Source organism: Haliotis asinina, chromosome 7 (genome assembly GCF_037392515.1).
Source record: "Haliotis asinina isolate JCU_RB_2024 chromosome 7, JCU_Hal_asi_v2, whole genome shotgun sequence".
Taxonomy (NCBI): domain Eukaryota; kingdom Metazoa; phylum Mollusca; class Gastropoda; order Lepetellida; family Haliotidae; genus Haliotis; species Haliotis asinina.
The window spans coordinates 61,191,700-61,212,466 of NC_090286.1; the positions used below are offsets into that span (position 1 = coordinate 61,191,700).

Here is a 20,767-nt window from a genome sequence, read left to right on the forward strand (position 1 = left end):
GGGCCAAGATTGGTGGCGCATGACTGCATGTTTCCCCCACTGGTGGCGCTGTACAACTTGGACCTCCAATCAATACAGAGCATTACAGGCTTTCACACATTCAATGTCCCATACGCCCAGCCTGTAGCGAACGCTTTGTTAATCTTTACCCGTTTCCCTCAGACAGTCAGTACAAGGCATAATGCCAGCAACCATGTTTTCCGTCCTTAAAGAAAACATAAAGATGTGACACTACTGTATGGTTAAAGAGGGACAAAGTGGAGAGCTTTGACTGACATTGTTAAGGGGTAGGTACACACTGAATATCCCCATTGCAGGTCATTAGCAGGAAAGTGGAATGTTCATTGTATTGATTTGGTACATTGTTACAGGTTACAGTTTTTGTTGATAAATGTTGGCACTAAATATCCCTGAGTTCTTGGACAAATGTATGAGTGTATGGGGGTTATTGCCTAGACATGTGATAACACATTATGGTTAGGTGTGAGTTGTCTTTATCACTCTCAACGACTTATATATGTGGAGTTGTATATACTATGTATTTTGATTTTGATAACTTCTACAAGAATAAGTAGTTTATTTCCAGGAATTAGGCCAGCCTGACCCTTGAACTAATTTACATGCTGTATGTACATATTGTGTGCATATGCAATTACAGTTATAATTACAGATGGAAATAGTTTACATTGATAGATAGACAGATAGATGGATGGTATTATTATCAGCCCAAAATTACCCTGCTTTCTGATTTGGCAAGGCTGCACTTTGTACAGATACTAAAGCATTGTTTTGTAGAAAAATGTCTTCTCTGTACATTCATATGATGAAAGTTTAGTAAGACTAAGAAACAGTATTGATGCAGACCTATCTGAAATTTCTCTGATATTTTGTGAATGTTTATTTGTTTGGGTTATTTTAAATGTTTGTTTTGCACATGTAATAATTGCTAGTATAAGCTAAAAGATCAATTTGTTGTGAAAACATTTTCACAGTTGCTTAAATAGCCACTCTTGCATTAGGTTTAGACAACAACTTGATTGCATAGATTTAACCGCTGCATGTAAAGAGTGGTGTTGTACCTACAATCAATATTTGCTGCTTGGATAAGGATATGAGAACAGCTGTTGGTGTCTGTGTCAAGCTTGACTGAATACAGAGGTGGATATGTTGTAGCAGGTTGGTGTATATATAGATTTAATCATCTAGGGTATATGAAAATATCCAATAAATATCAGTGTTGTACTTGTGGTGACAGCAAGGACCTGGAAGGTAAAGTGCACATACGGTTGAGAATTTAGAATGCAAGTATAACAGATGTCATGATCATCTTATTTTGTTAAGAATGACTCTCAGTAAATGGCTTTAATACACAAGTAGAGCTACCACATTCCTTTTTCGTAATTATCCTGGAAATTATGTTTTAATCTGCTACTTCGTTCATCTAAGTATGGACAGTGGGGTAGCCTTGTGGTCAAAGGGTTTGCTGATCATGCTGAACACCTGGGTTCAAATCCCCACATGGGCACATTGTTCGAAGCCCATTTCATTCATTAAGGTGTTTATGATCAATATTTATTCGCAGTGATTTACCTTTTTGTCTGAAATGGTTGTGCTGTGTTTACTGCAACTGGATCTGATTTGTCCTTGGGAGACATGAGCCTCGGAGTGTGAGGTGACTACTGATGACATGGGGACTATGTCAGATAGGGCTCCCCACCCTCAGCACCTACTGGTTAACAGAGACAATGTATCTCAGGTATGACAAACTCCTTGTCGGAAGATTTTCACAGTGACATGATAGGAGTCGTAGCTGTATGTGTCTCCTAATCCTGCAGTAATTCTCTTACACAAGTGTCAGTGATGGTTCATGTTTGTTGTGTAATTATTAATATTATATGATCTATGTGTGGAGTCAGATTTCATGACTTGGTTAACAAGTTCAACAGAATAAGTAGAACATTGTATTCATAAAGATGGCAAGATCCATGAGAGTAAATACATCAGCTGCCGGCTTGTTGACTGGGACCAGATCATGTAGAGATAAGACCAACCCTGTTTGTATCAAAAAATACCATGGGCCAGTGTTGTGTATTATATATAACCAAGACAGGTACTAGGCACTGAGTATAACCAGGGCAGGTATTATGTACCAAGTACAAGCAGGGCAGATATGGGGTACTGAAAACACAGGGCAAATATTGGATATTGAATATGACTAAGCAGATACTTGGTATTGAATGATTTTTTATGATAGGATAATTGTATAACTCAGTGTACACAACTAGTACATGGTCAAACTAGTGCCCTCGATCATTGTATGTCAGTCTCAACAGCATATCCTATATCAATCTCAACCCCCTGGGGAATATACAACTCTTGTAGTCACTAGGGCACCAAGTCTGTGTGACTTGACAAAAATACGTGAAGTTTCAGTAGAAGATGTGCAAGGAAATATTAAGGATATCTGTTCTATGCTTGTCTGGTATCCTGTCCTGGTATCTACCACAAGCTGGCTGGTCCCTGCAGCTGAAGACCAAATGTCACCATATGTGATGTCCATTCATGGTATAGTCCACCGAGAGACAATATGACTGCAGTATTGTTAGACTGAAGCTTGAACCCTCTCACTCTCGTTGTACATTGTGACACAGTTTTGGTATGTATAGCTGGAAATGCCTCTTTCACTAGTATGCTGTACAACAGGTTAAATTATTTGTATTCCTCCTCTGTTCAGGCTGTATTCAATACCTTTGCAGATTATTCATATCTGCTGAACCACTTTGTAGCCAGATACAAATGTTTATACCTTGTTCTGTCCATGTTGTTATATGTCTCTCTGTCAACACAGCATGTGAGGTGAGTTGAAGCAAGTGATACGAGTGTGTATTCCTTGTTCTGTCCACGTTGTTATATGTCAGTCTGTCAGGACAGCATGTGAGGTGAGTTGAAGCAAGTGATACGAGTGTGTATTCCTTGTTCTGTCCATGTTGTTGTCTGTCAGTCTGTCAGGACAGCATGTGAGGTGAGTTGAAGCAAGTGATACGATTGTGTATTCCTTGTTCTGTCCATGTTGTTATATGTCAGTCTGTCAGGACAGCATGTGAGGTGAGTTGAAGCAAATGATACGAGTGTCTATATGTCCATCTGTCAGGACAGCATGTGAAGTGAGTTTAACAAGTGATACAAATGTATATATTCCTTGTTCTGTTAGTGTTTTTATATGTCAGTCTGTCAGGACAGCATGTGGGCTGGGTTATGGCAATGCTATGGGTGTGTATACCATGTTCGATCAAATTTGGATTATGGGAAATTCTAGTGAATGATGGCAGCATGTTCAAGTTGTTTGTTCTTCATTATAAACCCTGATATGAATGAGGTATCCAGATGCTAAGACCAGCATGTCTCTAACAGTAAATCTCAATTTACAAAGCTTATATCTCTGCCAGATGGTTAGTATTTTACATAGGTGTATGTTATTATTTGGAAACAGTTATGTGTTACATGATTGAAGCAAGCCTTCTATGAGACAAGACCTGTATATCTGCCATGTGATACATGATCACACCCTGTATGTATGTAGCACCTGTTGTCTATTGAGACGACAGCTGTCCACAGGCTTGCTGAAAATGTGCATAACTGCATTCCTGTTAGAACCTGACTGAATTCTCTTCTGTTGTTATCTGCAGTATGGAATGGGGTATGCTGATATGCTGATATTGTGCTAGTCAGGTGGGGCTGCTTCCACAAGCTCAGCAGTTTCCAATTTCATCCAAACTATGGTTAGGACATTAGAGGTCCCATTATGTAATATGCCACATTTTGCTGGACAGCCAAGAAAACTAAAACTGTGGGTTTGAATCTCGGTCAGCACAGATTATGTTCAGTGGTTTGCTGCAATATACTTCTTCTCTTTGTCTTTCTTTCTTTCTCGCTCGCTCGCTCTCTTGCCATCCTCTGTCTCTCTGTGTGTGTGTGGGTGTGTGGGTGTGTGGGTGTGTAGATAGATAGAAAGAATAGGTATTCAGCAACCCATGCTTGCCATAGAAGGCGACTCTGCTTGTTGTAAGAGGCAACTAACGGGATTGGGTAGCCAGGCTCGCTGACTTTGTTGACACGTCATTGGTTAACAGTTGCGGAAATCAGTGCTCATGCTGTTGATCACCGCATTGTCTGGCCCAGATTCAGTAATTTACAGACTACCATCATTTACTTGGAACATTGCTGAGTGTGGCATAAAACTACACTCTCACTCACTCACTCACTCACTCACTCACTCACTCACTCACTCACTCACTCACTATACAGTGCCTTATATCACTTGTGTCTCTTGTGGTGGCGAGTGGCCCTGTGTGTAGTGCTCAGGTCACAGAATCAGTTGAAGTTAAGCACCCTTGAGCTCGGACAGTCCTTGGATGGGTGGCCGTGTTTGGCAGTTTAACTCCTGAGAGTTTATAGGACGTCGGTCCTGCCCCACAACGAAGCACATGTGAAACATGTGGTCTCACCTTAGGCAAGTGAGTTTGTTCAAGAATTGCCTCAGTCCACCCAGCAGAAAATGGGTACCCGGTGAGATAAAGTCATGTGACTATAACCTTCTAGCGCCTAACAGGCAGCTTGGGTTATCTGGGGTAATAATAATGATGTTCAGTGATGTTTAGAGCATGTCCGTTAGTGATGTGAATGAGGCGCCATACAAGTACTCTTATTATTATTATTATTATTATTAAGTGAGCAATGTGTAGTTTTTGTCATGAAGTTGTGTTAGTCAGACTGAATATGGAACTAGATTTGTAACATGATCCAGTCTTCTCCAACATCGCTTACACTTTATCTTATCACGTACAGGAAATATGAACCATCTAGAAAATGCAACATGATTCAATATACAAAGTGTCAAAGGCTATAAAGAGCTGTGAGACAATGCTGGTGTGTGACTGTCAGGATGCCTCCTGACTAAACTGAGCCAGGGGGATAGAGTGGCTTGCCTGTACACCTCAACACAGATTCATAATACCAGTGTATACTACACAGAATGTGTCCGTGTCGACTGGGTTTGTGCTGCACATAGTGTGTGTCTTCTCCGCACCTGTGTCATCCTTATTTTTTAATAGCACTGGTAGGTGTTTGCCAGTCATGCTTTCAAATCTTAGCACAATTGTATTTCGTTATCTAGAAACTGTTTCTGCAATGTTAAAAACTTGTGAAATATTTCCTGTGATCTTTTTGGAAATAGAATAGCAAATACTGAGAAACCTGCCAACAAGCACCTGTTTGGTGATGCCACTGGTACACACTTTGTGTCCAGATGGCGAAGGCAGATTGTTCTCCATCCCACCATATAGTGCTACTGTATGTGTGCCCACACCATGTTAGGTACGTAGATGTGTGATTGTGTGTGCTCAGTAGGTGACAGAGATATTACGTGGGAGGTATTATGTGAAAGTATTTACACTCCCAGTTGAGAAATAACCCCTACAGGATCACAGACTACAACCACAGTCATTGTTTCCTGTTTGAAGGACGGGTGATGGGGTAGCCTAGTGGTTAAAGGATCCAAATCTCTTGTCAGGCCAAAGACATGTGTGCAATGTATGAAGACAATTTCTGGTGTCCCTGCCATGATATTGCTGGAATATTGCTAACAGTGGTGTATAACCAAACTCACTCATTGTTTGATGGCACAATGTTGAACCATACCTTATATCTGGCATCTATCCCAGTCTAAAGTACACTGGTAGGTAGTACAGTGGATCAAGAAACTTTGAGTCAGTCCAATAATGATAACTGGAGGTATCATAATTTAAGCCTGAAAACAGTATTAATGATTATTTTCTCATGCCTTACACAATCACTTTGCCTTATATCACTTGTGTCTCTTGACCACCTGGAATCCTGGATGGTTTTGGGGTCAGAATTTGCGATAAGAGACAACCAAATGAGTCAGATGGTCAGGCTTAGTACCATGGTTGACACCCTGGCAGACATGGTACACTCTCATGTTGTTGGTAGCTGCTCACAGTGTCAATCACTGAATTGTCTGGTCCAGGCTCGATTACTGACAGCTCACTTCCATAGATGGAATGTTGCTGATTGCAGTATCTGTTAATAAATAAACAAAATGGTTTTACTTCCATGTAAGCAAAGGCTAAGACAGTGAACAGTTCAGGGAAAAGAATCAGAGTATGCCAGTTGGGATTATATTTTGTTCAGCCGTTGAGGTTTGAACTTCCTGATATATTCACTGGCGGTTAGCCAGTAGTTTATATGATAGCTTGCCCTATCTCTGTGAGTCACACCCACCTACTTAGTTCCATCTTCCAGGCATGCACCTGTTGCTGAAGCACTACACAATAGATTGAAATTTTGCAAACTCATATATTTCTTTTTTCTATTTAAAATTCTTTAATCTGTCTAAAGCTTGGAGCAGTATAGTAGTATTTAATTCTGCTTTATCTCATCAAGAACCTGGGTTCTTTACTCTACTTTGATACAGGCATACCTGTTCTTTACCTGTAGAATGCATTGTGACACCTTGAATCCACCATAATGTGCTGATACCTGCAGATAACAGGTACTCAGCTGAGGTAACTGGTCTCACAAGCCTGCAAGCTTACTTGTTATCACAAGATTATCTACAACACCTGTTAGGTTCATCTTTTTTAGTGAAAATGATAAGGTGACACCTTCCCTGATCAAGAATTATGTATTTGCTGTGAACACCATTGTTATCCTTAGTTAAAAATGTGATTTGAGTATTCATTATTTCCTAACCTACTTCCCATAGGCAGGTGTGAACAGAAAGGAATAAATTATGCCAAGTCAGCGGTTCTGTGTGAGTCCCGAGCAAGGCTAATACCTACATGTATATAATTTGTAATTCTATATTAGACACAGTGTACACAAACCCTTACAAAATGGGTACAAAAAGGCACGCAATATAATCCACATAGTCTGCATAATCCATATCCAGGGGTGGGTTTAGGTCAAGGAGTGACCACTTACCTGCTCTCTCACCTGGCTACCGAAGGACTTAACGAGATTTCAGGTGAGAAACTCACCAGGGGTCATATTGTACCAGTATCAGATTGGCATTAAACTGAGTCTACCAATTGCTGGAGGGCTGTGTGTACTTTCTGCTGTTTTTCTCCCTCAATATTGGAGGCTAAAGTGTATGGTGTACAGTGTACTGGGACATTGTTGGGATTCATTCAGAGTGTTTAATCAGTGATAGTAGTGTGGAGGACTATCTACCTTGAACAGATGATTCCTTGTGTGACAGTAAGTGTGTTTGCGTTGTATTCGAGATATTGAAATATTTTGCCTTGAGTGTTTGTTTCATGCACAATTAGTTTACAGCTTGAACAGTGATATTGGTCTTTGAGTTTTATTGATATGTATCAGCTGTTATATTTGTGCTGGCATGATATGATTGAGACTGGTTTCTGCTGTTTGATTTGTGTTTTACCAACGGCACCTGAAACAGACTTACTGCCAGCACACAACGGCTGCAGTACAGCTGATGGAATATCGATGATCACTCTGCTGAATGCCATTCAGTGTCTGTGGATGCTGGGTTTAATTGTGCCTCAATTCCTGATCATATGTTTGTGTGCATTGTCAACTCAATAATGCTTGTTCCACACTTGGTAGCCAGTGTTGTTGATAGTGTGATGCTGGATGGGTAAAAGTCCAGTTATATCCAGCATGGCCTGTGCAGATTTGTAACAGCTTGCAAGGTCATGTTCCTGAAAATGAAGATGGTCTACTGGCTCATTTTCATTCTGTTTTATTAAGATAATGTCACAGTGTTGTGGGCAATATTTTTATACAGTGGAAGCTGTCTTCAGTCTCAAAGAGTGCTGGTTTTGACAGCTTCCCCTGTATATATCGGAGTCTGGATGTTATTCTCTTGTTGCTCTTGCGTATTATATCACAACGTGTGACTGTTGTAATTCAGTGTTCCTCTTCAAGTGTAGTCATGACTGGATTGTTGATAAAGTATTCTTTAACCTGCCTGATCACATAAAGGGGGAGAGAAGGAGGAAAAAAATTTGTATTAAATGTCTGCTTGAGGTGATGGTTGCCTTTTTATGGTACCTGCAGGAATGTTTTTAACATCACTATCAAGTCAACCTTCATTCTCTATTAAATCGTTCAAACTGAACATTGTAACGCAACATGAATTGCTGGTAAAATCCTTTTCGGAAACAAGAAAACATTGCCTCATCATTCTTTGTTTGGACATATGTGATTTCTTTTTAAGAATGGGACCCTCTAATGTAATATTCTCATCATCTACCTCTGATTATTTGAACTGACTATAAGTACATCAGAATCCAGCAAACTTTACACTCCTCTATATACAGACTAGTCCATTTGTTGAACTGCTTCCACTGTCAGATGGATGTGTGTTATGTTTAACGAACTGAGTTATATGAATTCAAGACACAGTTTTTGCTTCATGAAGTGTTAATGATGTAAGAGCTTGAATGCAGAGTTATTTTGGTGTCTATTTGTGTTCTATTGACATAAATAAGGTAGGATTGTCCCAGTAGCAAATACAGCTCTCTCCCCAGTAGTCCCGATTATCTCATTCAGTGTATGTGACAGGTGAGAAAACTTCTCGCACTGCAAGTCCAGGTTGATGCTTTACCTGAGATTGTGTCACCAGGTGAATCAAATTGCAGAATGCAGTAAGTATATTTGCTTGAGAACAATTTTTTTGCAATATGTCCAGTTCAGCTTCACAATTAACACTGTACAAAATTACAAACTGGTTGGACTTTTTGTGATGGCCAGGAATGATATTGTGTTTTGAAGGAATTTTATCTTGTTGGTGGCCGGGAAGTGTTGCTAGGAGAGTCTTGTTGGTGGCCATCAGTGAGGTAGAGGTTGTTGTGGAAACTTTGTAGGAAGGAGTGAGTGTGTTTATATCTGTCAAAGCAGGGGCAGGGAGCCCTGATAGACTGGTGTTGACCCAGGAGCTGTTACCTGACAGGCCACTTGGACTTAAGTGCTTCCTTCCACTTACCTACAGGTGGTGTGTTGGCCCAGTGCCCCCCACAACCACCATAGCATGAGGGTGGTCATGTGTTTGTAGACAGGGTAAATATAGTTCACCTGGATAACATTGTCATCTCACAGTACTCAACACAACCCCTCGCTCACAGTCACAGCCTTCAACATCAGCATCACCACCACCATTACCACTACCAAGCCTTTTCTCCAGACCACCTGCAGTCTTGACACTGTAGTGTCTATGGCCACCATGGCTACATCAGCGACAGCACACCTCTCCCTCTTGAACCTGTTTAGCTGCCACCGAACCTTGGCCTTAATACTGCCATAAGCACTGTCACAAATACCCATCCCTGAATGTGCTTGTTACACAAATCATGATTAGGTAGGTAATGTTTGCATATCAAAACAAACATAAAATGGTTGAAAGAGATATTTTTTTTCCATATCAGTTGTCAGTTTCAGAATATGTGCCACCCAATTCAACAATCCTCAAACTCCCACACACCCAAGAAGCGGCTGTAGTGTATGGCTCGTCTCAAGACATTGAAACTCCCACATATGCGATAAGTAGAGTGTGCTGTACCTGCATGAATAATGACGCTGGTAGCTTAAAGCACATGATGACCCACTGTATAATTCTCCTGGAAAGGTGGCCAGAATTAGTCATGTTGGTTATGCCCTCTTGATCGTCCTCATGCCAATTCAGGAGTGAATGAGTGAGTTTAGTTTTACGCCGCTTTTAGCAATATTCCAGCAATATCACGACGGGGGACACCAGAAAATGGGCTTCACACATTGTACCCATGTGGGGAATCAAACCCTGGTCTTCAGCGTGATGAGCGAACGCTTTGACCACTAGGCTACCCTACCGCCCCCAATTCAGGAGAACAGCCTCATCAGCTAATGCATGTAATTATCATCAGGTGAGATCAGACCCATGTCACTGAACCCATGCGCACCGTGCACTGGTTGTTATTGTTGTACATTGCCCATGCCACTGGGATGCATTGAAGACCACTCACTCACTCACTCACTTGCTGACAGAATGATGCAGATTATATTTACGAGCTGTATTTATTCAACATATTTGCTAAGATCAAGAACAGAAAAATATCTACTGAAGAAATTTTCCATATTGGGCAGAGAACAAAAAATAATTGTAAAGAATGGCAGCATCATTCCTCATTATCTGGAAGTATCCTTCCTTCCTAGGCAGTCACTTGTCTAGCAACCCACATTTCACATGTCATAGAAAGCCTACATTTAAGCATGTTCAAATGTCTCAAATGACATTCAGGGCCTATCTGAATTGAGTTGAATCCTATTGGAAGGTATGTTGTAGTCTATGAGAACAGAATGTTGTATTCCATATTGATGGAAGTTATTGTTATTAGTTATTCCCTCACTGAGAGTGTAATATTGTATTCCATATCAGCTAGGAGGTTTGTATTGTATATGAAGCATGTGGAACTGTGTTGCTAGCAGATAGTAACCAAGGGTGATGATGGCCTGGAGGAGACTGGGTGAGATGAACCAGCCAGCACAGTCTCTGATTACACACCATGACATGATATCAGAGCCAGAAAGTGAAAACATTGCCCCATAGGCCTAGCTGCCTGGGGAGTGAAAATACTGGAAAGGTCTCTCTGTATGTGGGATGTGTTGAGCTTAGGAGAGAGTGTGGTGTGATTATCTGATGATAGATGTGATTAGGGAAGGTGTTGTGAAACATGGAATTGAATGGCTGCAGTTCCTGGCACTTCCTAAGGTGGGTGATACAATTTATATGCACACATTGTTAGGGACTATATTTACACATACACCTCACTGACAAGGCATTCAGTCATATTTTATCAACATATTTGTAGATGTTGGAATCAGATCCTTGTAATAGAGCTTCAGATGTTTACAGATGTTTGTGGATTGTGCAGTTTAGGTTTGTTAAAGTTTTCATTGTTTATCTGTTAATGGATTGTATATTTTGTAACTGTTGACAAGTGATGTGATTTTGAAATGCAAAGCTGCTCCTTTGATGCTTGTACAATTATGTAGTTATTGTTACTGCATTTGAGCAGGAACTATCTGTCAGATGGGTGAAATAGATCAACTCCACAGCGGATGATTATTTATGGGAATCCTTCCTCAAAGATATCTACTCTCCAATGCAGTGTAATCTGATGATGTAATAGAGCAGTAATGCTGGGAAGAAAATTGAAAGCCTCACTGTCATAAGTACTGATATATGATAGATATTCCTTGTCGATTGATGTCCTAATCAGAACAGATATCAAGAGCATTTAGAGATGTAGATCTGTTGACACATTTCATGTAATATTCCTGTGGCGAGTGATGAACAAGATGAGTTGAGTGAAACTGACATTCATGCTAGAGCCACACATGCTCTAAGACAAAATATTATGGATGTCACCTTCTATATTGTATACACATTTTAGGGTTCTACCTTGCCACATTGTTATGTGGTGATGATCTACAAACACACTACTTCAGTACTACGTGGATAAAACATTGTTTCCATTGCTGCTTTGAGAGGCATATAGAAGTAGGAGTAATAGCAAGGATACTTACATGGACGAACAGCTTCTTTCTTACTGTGAGCGACTAAGTTTTGGTGTCAAGTCTATGCATTTATTGTTATCCTTTCCTTTCAAAGACAAAGTCACAGTTTATGTCCCCACATTGGTACAGTGTAACCTGTCTCTGTTGTTTGCTGCCATGAATATTACTATATTTGTGGTGTCAAACACTCACTCCGATTGCAAGTCTTTTCAGAATATTGTTTTGAACAATAACTTTTTGCTGGACTGTTTCTGTGTGTTGTGAAGCATTGCCATCCCCTAAAACCAGTGTTGACTGTGACCTTGGGGCAACGTGTCCACATAGATGCTTGTTAAGGGCTGACATTTACTCCTAATGCGGTGTGTTGTTGGAAATACTTCATAGAGGGTCTAGTTCTTCTGCAGGGAACACATACTAAAAACGCCAGTTGTTATTGTCAGATTTCCCCAAATATGCCAACAAAACATCTGTATCATTGAGAGTGTGTTTCCTGATTTTAGATGAGGTGCTTTGTCTCAGTATATTTCACAAGATTAAGTACTTTTACCATATTAGTGAATTGAAATATGCCAGGAGACTGTGCAAGGTAGCGTAGTGGTTAGTGTGCTTGGTTTTATTGCATGCAAGAATTTGAATCTCTTCTTTGGTGTTCCTTCTTGCTATTTTGTCCTAAAGTGTTATCAAATGACAGATTATGTTTTCACCTTTCAGTCACTCAGCAGATAAGGTATACAAAGTTTTTGTCCAAGGTGGATTTCATATTTATACCCTGCTACGAAGTATCAGGTTTTATGTATTATTTGTTCCGTCCCGAAACTTTGTGCGGAGCATAACTCTGAAAGTTTACAGGCTAGATTCACCAAACTTCACACACATATTAATCATTACCCATAAATGTGCATTGTTTTTGCTATTTCCATTGAAACATGACTTGGTGCAAAATGTGTTTGATGGTTACCTGGCCATAGCATATCACGGAAAGTATACATGCACGGTTCATCAAACGTAATACACAATCATAACCCACAGATGTGCCATGTGCTATAAGTGTGATTATTCCAAATGTGATATTAACGTTTCACTTTTCATTGTCTTTCTTCGTGTCATATGTACCAATATGTGGTTTATTCTCTGTATCTAGATTAGATATTTCCTTAATGTTGTCAACATGTGATTTGTTTTCTTCATCTACATGGGTTGTTTTGTTCATGTCATAGGTACAAGTATAGTTCTGATTGAGTCTAAATAGTTAATTTCTTCATTTCATATGTGCAAATAAAGGTGTACAGAGCAAAACTTTTATCTTACAAGTATATGTTTAGTTGAGTCCAGGAGAAAGTTTTGTGAGCTGCTGATTCTTGTCACATACTGTATCAATATTAGTCATTTCCATGTCCCCAAATTGTAGTATGTGAGCTGTGCTTATTTTTGTAAACGTTCACCTCACTGCTTACTGTGCCTGAACTTTGTGTAAATTGTTGATCAGAAGTCATTTTTTCTCAGGTGTGCACCAGCCATTACCTAATGTCTGGGGTAAGACTAAGCAAAGGTTTAGTGGTCACACCTGTCTCAACTTCGTGATGGAAGCAGCTTTTACCTGTAGCACACACCAGAGAAATGTGTTGGTCTACCTGTCTTCACCTGTACACCAATATTTACCTTCTGCCCTCACACCTGACATCCTCGTTAACAGTTTTGGCAAATAGACTTGGTCACATTGAAAGTGTAAGAAAGGGAAAAAGATGTTTTCCAACCTATGCCAGGGGCAATGTGGACTCATTTTACAACCAAGGTGAGAGATTTTTGTCTGGCTATCTCATCAGCTCGTCAGGGGAATCAACTTCATGGCAAGGTTGCCGATGTTGTAAGTGGGCCACTCATTTTTCATGTTCCCTCACGTGAAAAATACACCATGGCATAAACTGGTGTGAGTATATTCCGTCACGCAAAGCCTAAAGAGTTGTACATTAGTTTTGCTGTGCTTTCCATATGTCCAGTGGTCTTTTATCAGATATTGACACCCATTGTTCCAAGTTTAAACAGAATACATTAACCAGTGTTGCCATGCATGGCTAGTTAGCTGCCCTTGCATCTACCTGGACAAAGGCAGGATACCTGGTGAGACTAATGGACAGGTGAGAGTATGAGCTTTATAAACCAGAAGAATTGAATACTGGAAGTGTTGACTACTGATTGTTTTACAAGATGGAAATAATCCTTAGTGGATGGGATGTGCTTGAGTCAGTGTGCCAAACACAAGTTGATCTTCCTGAGGGTCTGATCCTACAAGACAGGGCCTAGTATGTTATGATGAGCTTGACTGGAGTAGATTTAATGTGTTCAGCTTGTCATCTTTCTCCTGACGTCCATTTGGATCTGTTTTTGTCAGCCGGCTCAAGAGAAATGTCTCTCTAGTTGATAGGAATTTTGCCTCTATCTTCACTTTGTGAACAATTGTTGGGTTGAAAGTATGATTGATCTCAGTGGGATCAGGTTGTATTGAAACTTAGAAGAAAAATATGCAAGTTGTTCTTTATCATTTTGCTAGAAATACTAGTAATCTGCATGTTTTCTTGAAACCCAGAAGAAAAAGGATCACTTCCCCGTTTTCATTTTGTGAGAAATAACAGTAATTTGCATGAATTGTAGCATATTAATTTGAAGTATTTATTTATCACCCTGTCTGGTCCAGACTTGACATATCTGCTGCCTGATGATATTGCTTGAATATTGCTGAGTGTGGTGTGAAGCTAAACTCACTCGCTCGCTCACTCACTCACTCACTCACTCACTCGCTTACTTTCTCACTCACTCGTCACCCTGCAGCAAATTTCCCTGTGTGCTGCTGTTGACAGTTTTCTTTGAGTTTAAGTGTGTCTGTTTTGCTGACTTGGTTGACTTATTTCATTGTATCCCAACTGCTTGGATCATGTTCATGCTGTTGATCACAGGATATTCTGGTCCACACTCGATTATTTACAAGCTAGCACCATATTCCAGGAATATTGCTGAGTGCTGCGTAAACTTAAACTCACTCTCTCATAATGCATGAGATGGATAAGAAAAGTAATTCTCAATCTTGATAGGGATACTGAAATACACGATACAGTATGGCATCAGGAATTTCCTTATACAAGAGGGCTTTGTTGGAGTATATCATCATCGATTCAGTTGGACAAGCGTGTGGCTCCTTCACCCAGTGTGTTGTCAGATAGTGTCACTGTAGGCAACTGGCAGGGATACTGTAGATTTTACCCGTCACATTTTACCCGTCACCGAAGGCAGTGTGTAGGTATCGGGATGGACACTGATCTCTGGAATGCTAAATGTGTCGTGTAACTGAAAACCAACTTCTGTGTATAGTCAGCTTCTGTATTGGACTGAGTGTGACATTTCAGTATTGGTACTTACAATGTTATTTAATACTTGAAACGATAACATTGTGAGTAGCTACACCCAAACGTTGCATTCATTGCAATAAAGAAGTTGACTATCCATAGAACTTGGTTTTCCTTTATCTGTACAACTTCCAAAATGCTTCTCACAGAAGTGTCTTCTGATGTTGAAGACTGAAATGGATAGGTGAAACAGAGAAGCACTAGGTGACTGGGTACAAAGTGCATTAAAATATTCACCTCACTACCCTAAACAGATAGTGTTGTGTTGTTTGCAGTCAGTCTGAAAGTAAACTGTCAGTCTTTCAATAATGATCAGCCAACCATGACACAAAGTCACCCATTTTGAGTTTCTCACGACCCAGTGTCACCAATAGCCTTTCTCAACCAATCAGATATTGTTGTAAGATTCTATAAGCTGATGAAAAACATTGATTCTGAAATAGCTAGTCAACTCTGTTTATGGTATGTCAACGAGTGGTTGTTTCACCTTTGCTGAAAGAACTAACCATTCCTATATGATCAATATCACAACATCAAAGGAAGTGTCAGCTATAGGAAATAAACAGGCTCTGTATTCAGGGTAAACAAATGGTATGATTGATAGTCATTGTCTTAAGGCAGTATTGTGGTCAACATTCCCGGATTTAAATATTGACGTCTGATCGTGGAAAATGTGTTCTCTGTGCGTCTGATGGTAGTGTCTGACCTGACATGGTCATGGGCCTTCATGTTTACACAATTGTGTCTGACAATTTTTTTCACTATTTATACCATATGTATGTGTAGAAAAACATAAAACATTCAAGAATAATTTAAATCTTTAATCTAAAAATCAGTTTTCTGAATAACAGTGTGCACGGTAGGAAAAACATTGTACCAATACAGTTGCATCTTATTTAGAGTATTTACCTCTGACCAAAAAACATTCCTTTCTCAAAGTTAACCGTATCATTAAGCCCATTATGATTAAGTCCAGTGCATGAAATCAGATCTGTGGGTCACTAGGATACAATCTTACAAGATAGTATGTATTTATAAGTACCTATTTGTACACCTATTTAGGCACTGATAGTTTAACACAGTATTAGCCAGGAAAGGTTGGGGAGGGATGGCAGCTTCATCACTCATCGTAACTGAATTTCCATGCAAGTACAATCCATGCATGCTCATGTTCAAATATTGACCCTATGATTAACAAAGGGACAGGCTAAGTAACTCCAGTGGCCCAATCCTAGAGCAAGATTATATACATCACACAGACAAGTGGATTACTGTAGGGATATTGCCATGGAAGAGGTCGTGTGTGCAATATTACCTGCTTGAGTGGGTTGCATAATGCAGTCTGTCTACCTGAAGTACCCAGACACTTGACCCCTTCACTGCTCTAATCGGCCACTGTGATGTCGGCTGATGACATGGAAAGAGTTAAGTTCACTGTGACACACTCAACATGTGAGCTGCATTCAACAACTGGCAGCTTAATGTATGTGTACATCCTGTGTCAGGAACTGGAGACGTGTTTATTGTGAACTGATGTGCTGTTTTAATAATGTTTTTTTTTTGGAATTTCTTTTGATGGATTCATTATCAATGGTAAGTTTGAGACATGTGCATCTTTTGATGGCTGATGGATTACACATTACTTATTCCCCATCTGTGGTAGAAGTGGATAAGTGCCGAACACACAGCAGATGGTTGGTGGTTGATCCCCCAGCCACCTCAGAGGTTAAGTGGATAGAGTGTCTGCCAAGTTAACCGGCAGTTTGGGGTTCACTGCTCAGCAATGTCATACGAAAAGATGTGACCCTACCTAGTACTTGTCATTCAGACGGTGAAGTACTGGTTTGCTTGAAGTCTGAGTATTCTGCATTTGCGTGGGGTGTTGTGTTTAACTTAGGCGTGTTGTCTCAGAGAGCTATAAAACCATAACTATTCTTCATTAAACCTCGTTTTACCCCACATATAACCATTCCTCTAATAATTATTTAATCACTTTGAAGTATGTGGAAAATTAGTATAAGCACATGAAATTCATTCACTGACTCAAGCTGCTTTGACGCAGTGGCCACCGATCTGTGCTGTATTGTATAGGCAGTGTGGAGAGTAATCTTGGTGACTCCAACAGGCTTAGCCCATCAAAGCACTGGACAAGAAATGGTGTGTTTGTGGATATCTCTGGGACAATATTCATCAAGAGTGTGTTAAAGAGTGAGTCTAAACAATCACATGGTATGTGGAGTCACCATGTGTCCACCACCAGCTGGTCACACCCCTCGACCATGCCCATCTTTCAGGACTGTTTACAGTGTTTTGGGAAGTCAGTCAAGTATTTACACAGTTAATTACAAATATAAACTTGACAGAAATGTTGTTAAACCTGAGCATTTCATGTCTGACATTTGTTTACAACAAATCAACAGGTATTGTATGGTCATGTTTGCATGGACTAATTTTAGACTTAAGTTAATGACAACATTGTGTCAATGTCCTTGTTACCAACAGTTTCATGTATTGGCCAGCACCGAGAATGTTGAGGCAACACAGTTTGTCCTCAATGCAGTCTAAGTAAACTTAGTCTCAGTGTTATTCATTACACTCCACCTCTAAGTCTAACAGAGCGACCTATGACCATCCAATCAAGAGTGAGATGGTTAAATAGATTTAACCAATCAGACAACGGATACTACTTAAGGATTGGAGGGACTTACAAAATATTCAGGTCACTGACACAGATCTCTCCAGAAACAAAAATTTGCATATAACACAGTTATTTGACCTGCAGTATATATGCTTTGGGGTTTCTGTTGACATGGTTACCATTAGTTTATATTTATGCAAGATGACATCCTTGAATATTGCCAAAAACACTCATTTCGGGGACTGTTTACTCACCGTTGTCATGCTTGTAACATACTCTGTCTGCGTCACCCAAAAGCGATTGTACGATAAATATCAATCGGTCATGAACCTTTTCAAGATAAAAAGTTCAAAAGGTATGTGCAAATGTCGACTTTCACGATTTGGTAACTTGTATTCTGATTGGTCAGTCTCAAAGGTTACCTGAACCGACCTCCCATAAGGTTTTGTTAGACTCAGTAGTGGAGTGTAACGAAAAGCACCGAGGCTAAGGTAACTTAGACTGGTCCTTAATGAGGAACTGATGTTGTAAATTTGGAACCAAACATTTTTTTAAGTTTTATCCAAGATTCTGGTCATCTAAGCCAGATGTTAAAGGTGCAAAACATTACTCGTTATTATTGTAAGATCTCTTGTGATATTTACCTACTTACCAGGAAACATAACCCTCAAAGGTAATTTTAGACTGGTGTTTTGTAGTCTACTTTATTGTCTACTTTATTGTTGTTAGAGACATGTTTATTTCTGTTGTGGAATTTGACATACCGAAGCCCACAACAGAGACTCCTTGTAGAGCAAGAAGTGGATTAAATGTCCATTAAGTGTGAAGCGAATAAAACACTAGTGCCATCCTAGGTGTTTCCCTCATAATGTCCCACCTGTCTTGACAACACTAATCACCTTTGCAGGTATGGAATGTTCTTCCATTTCAGTCATATATACCTGATACAAGCTGTGGTTGCCAAGCAGCTGTGTGCGCAGATGAATGTATGGGGATGCTGTCAGATCTAACAGGCATTACACTGAGAGATTATTTGACTCCATACCTCTTACAGTTCAAATAAGATCATATGGAAATCTTCGGATCTCATTCGGTTACCTTTCTTGTTTAGGAGGAATTGATTTTAAATTAAATGTTGTTATGCCGTGAATTGTTATTTGATCTTTCCATGATGCTGGTTGTACAGTCATTCACATGAGAAAGAGGCAAAAAGTAGATCAGAAAACGAAAACCTGACTAGTCCAGGTATGTCATGTTCTGCCATATGTTTTGAAGAGATCTCCAGGCATTAGAAAGCAAGCAAAATCAGTGCAACGTGCTCGAGACCTCAACATTAATACTCACTGATTATGGAATGAGAGGTTTTGGTACACTTTTCTTGCATGGACTCGTGAACATTTCTTGCATGAACCCCAGAAATTGATGATCTGCAAGAATATTTATGCTTTCAGTTTTGATGAACTTTCTTAGACAAAACGTGAGCAAGTGAGAGTGTCAGTTAATTAGAGTAGTTTTTGTCTTCATTGATCCTCACTAGAAATGACAACATTCAGCGAAGAATGAAATGAGGTTTGCCAGCTTGTAATTCCCAGTGCTGCAGACAATTGTAAGATTCAGGAAACACTGATTGATTTTGTATAAAGATGGACAAAGTATGTCTTTACTTATGGCCACGACTAAATACTGCCAGAAACCTGCTTGCCTAAGTCTCAGTGTTGGATTTTTTGTGTATCTGTGTTTAGTGTCATCTGAATGCTAATTAAGCTAACAGTTTTGTAAATGGACCTTGTATTCACATTTCATCTCCATTAGAGCTCTAACACACAGGTTATAAGGTCAGAGCAGCCTGTGATGGACAGCAAGGAATTTCATAAATACATGTAAATCAGGGTAGGAATGCCATGAGCTGTTTTCAGTGTTATAACATCCTCCCTACAACTAGTTATTATCAACTGTAAGAAATAAAGGTTTTTGCTTGTTATTAACAAACTGAAACACACTGATGTGTACTGTAGCAGACGTACCCCTAGTGTGCGTGACCCTTGGGCACGTCCTTATCTCATTAGTTAGAAGGTGTCTAAAGGTGATAGCCATCGTTTTCTATCTGTGGACGTCACGTCACCTCTCTCACTGTCCAGGCTGGTTTGATCACCAAGTCTTACTGAATATTGCACTGAAGTCGGGAAGGTTACAGGCTTCCATTTCCTTTCCTGATCGTCTTTGATCAGTTATCTATGTCTGAGTGATAGGATCGATGGAGTTAATTGGATTGGTGAGATAACAACAGTATACCATTAAATTGACACACTCATATGATGTATCATCCCTTGGGTCCGACAGGTTTGTACAGTGCACTGAAAGAAGTCCTAACGTGTGTGTACTTTGGCTTCTAATAAATTCAAGACAAATAGAATCTCCAAACTGGTTTGTTTAGATTCTTCTAAGTAAAGCAAGTCTTACTTCAAGAATTTATATTGATCTTAGATTTGTATCTCCCAAAATATATTGAAATGAAATGATGTTTTGTGTGTTCTTTTGATAAGAGATTGTCCTTATTCACTTCTGAACATGAATGTGTATGAAAGAGATGAAAACTGTTTAACGTCATCAAGCCCAAATTCCATGTCTGACACAAGACTTGTATTGCAACTTTTCTCAGATAATACCAAGTTATGCAAAACTTCAGACAGCTTATTCTTTTGTGAAGTTGCTTCCTCTACTCAAAGTATGCAGAGAGAGAAAAGCCATTATATAATGTTTATGATGTTTCCTGAATCATATCTTGTTGAAAAAGTGTAATTCCAAGTATACATTTGACCACTTTCTACAACCATGGCATTGTGTAATCAAAGTATGGAGATTGGATATGGGAATCAGATTTCAGAAAAAAAAAAGAAAAACGTTTGGGTTGTAAACATTTTGACTCATATAGATATAGTCAATATGCAGTGTTTCAGGACAGGATATATAGGACAGGCCTGAGTTGTCCATATCATCGTCCCTGTACCATGATCATTGCACGGTGCTCGGTACACGCTTATTCTCAATTGTCATTATTTAATTAATATTTACGTTGATAAAGTGGGTGTTAGCAATAATGCATAAAACTAATGTTCAGTTATTTCCAACTAAG

General features: G+C 39.6%; 2 protein-coding genes across 10 annotated transcripts in view; one reads left to right on the forward strand and one right to left on the reverse strand.

The window, feature by feature from the left end:
• Positions 1-20,767, reverse strand: part of LOC137291711 (replication termination factor 2-like) — a 559,227-nt gene that overhangs the window by 125,372 nt on the left and 413,088 nt on the right. The window lies entirely within an intron of this gene.
• Positions 1-20,767, forward strand: part of LOC137291702 (uncharacterized) — an 89,843-nt gene that overhangs the window by 37,788 nt on the left and 31,288 nt on the right. The window contains exon 1 of one of the 9 annotated variants that reach the window (XM_067823146.1): positions 10,770-10,789. The exons of 7 other annotated variants lie outside the window; for them this stretch is intronic. The gene's annotated coding sequence lies outside the window, so the exon portion shown is untranslated. Of the gene's footprint in view, positions 1-10,769; positions 10,790-16,509; positions 16,590-20,767 lie in introns of those variants that run through there. One more of the 9 variants, XM_067823144.1, reaches the window with a different exon arrangement.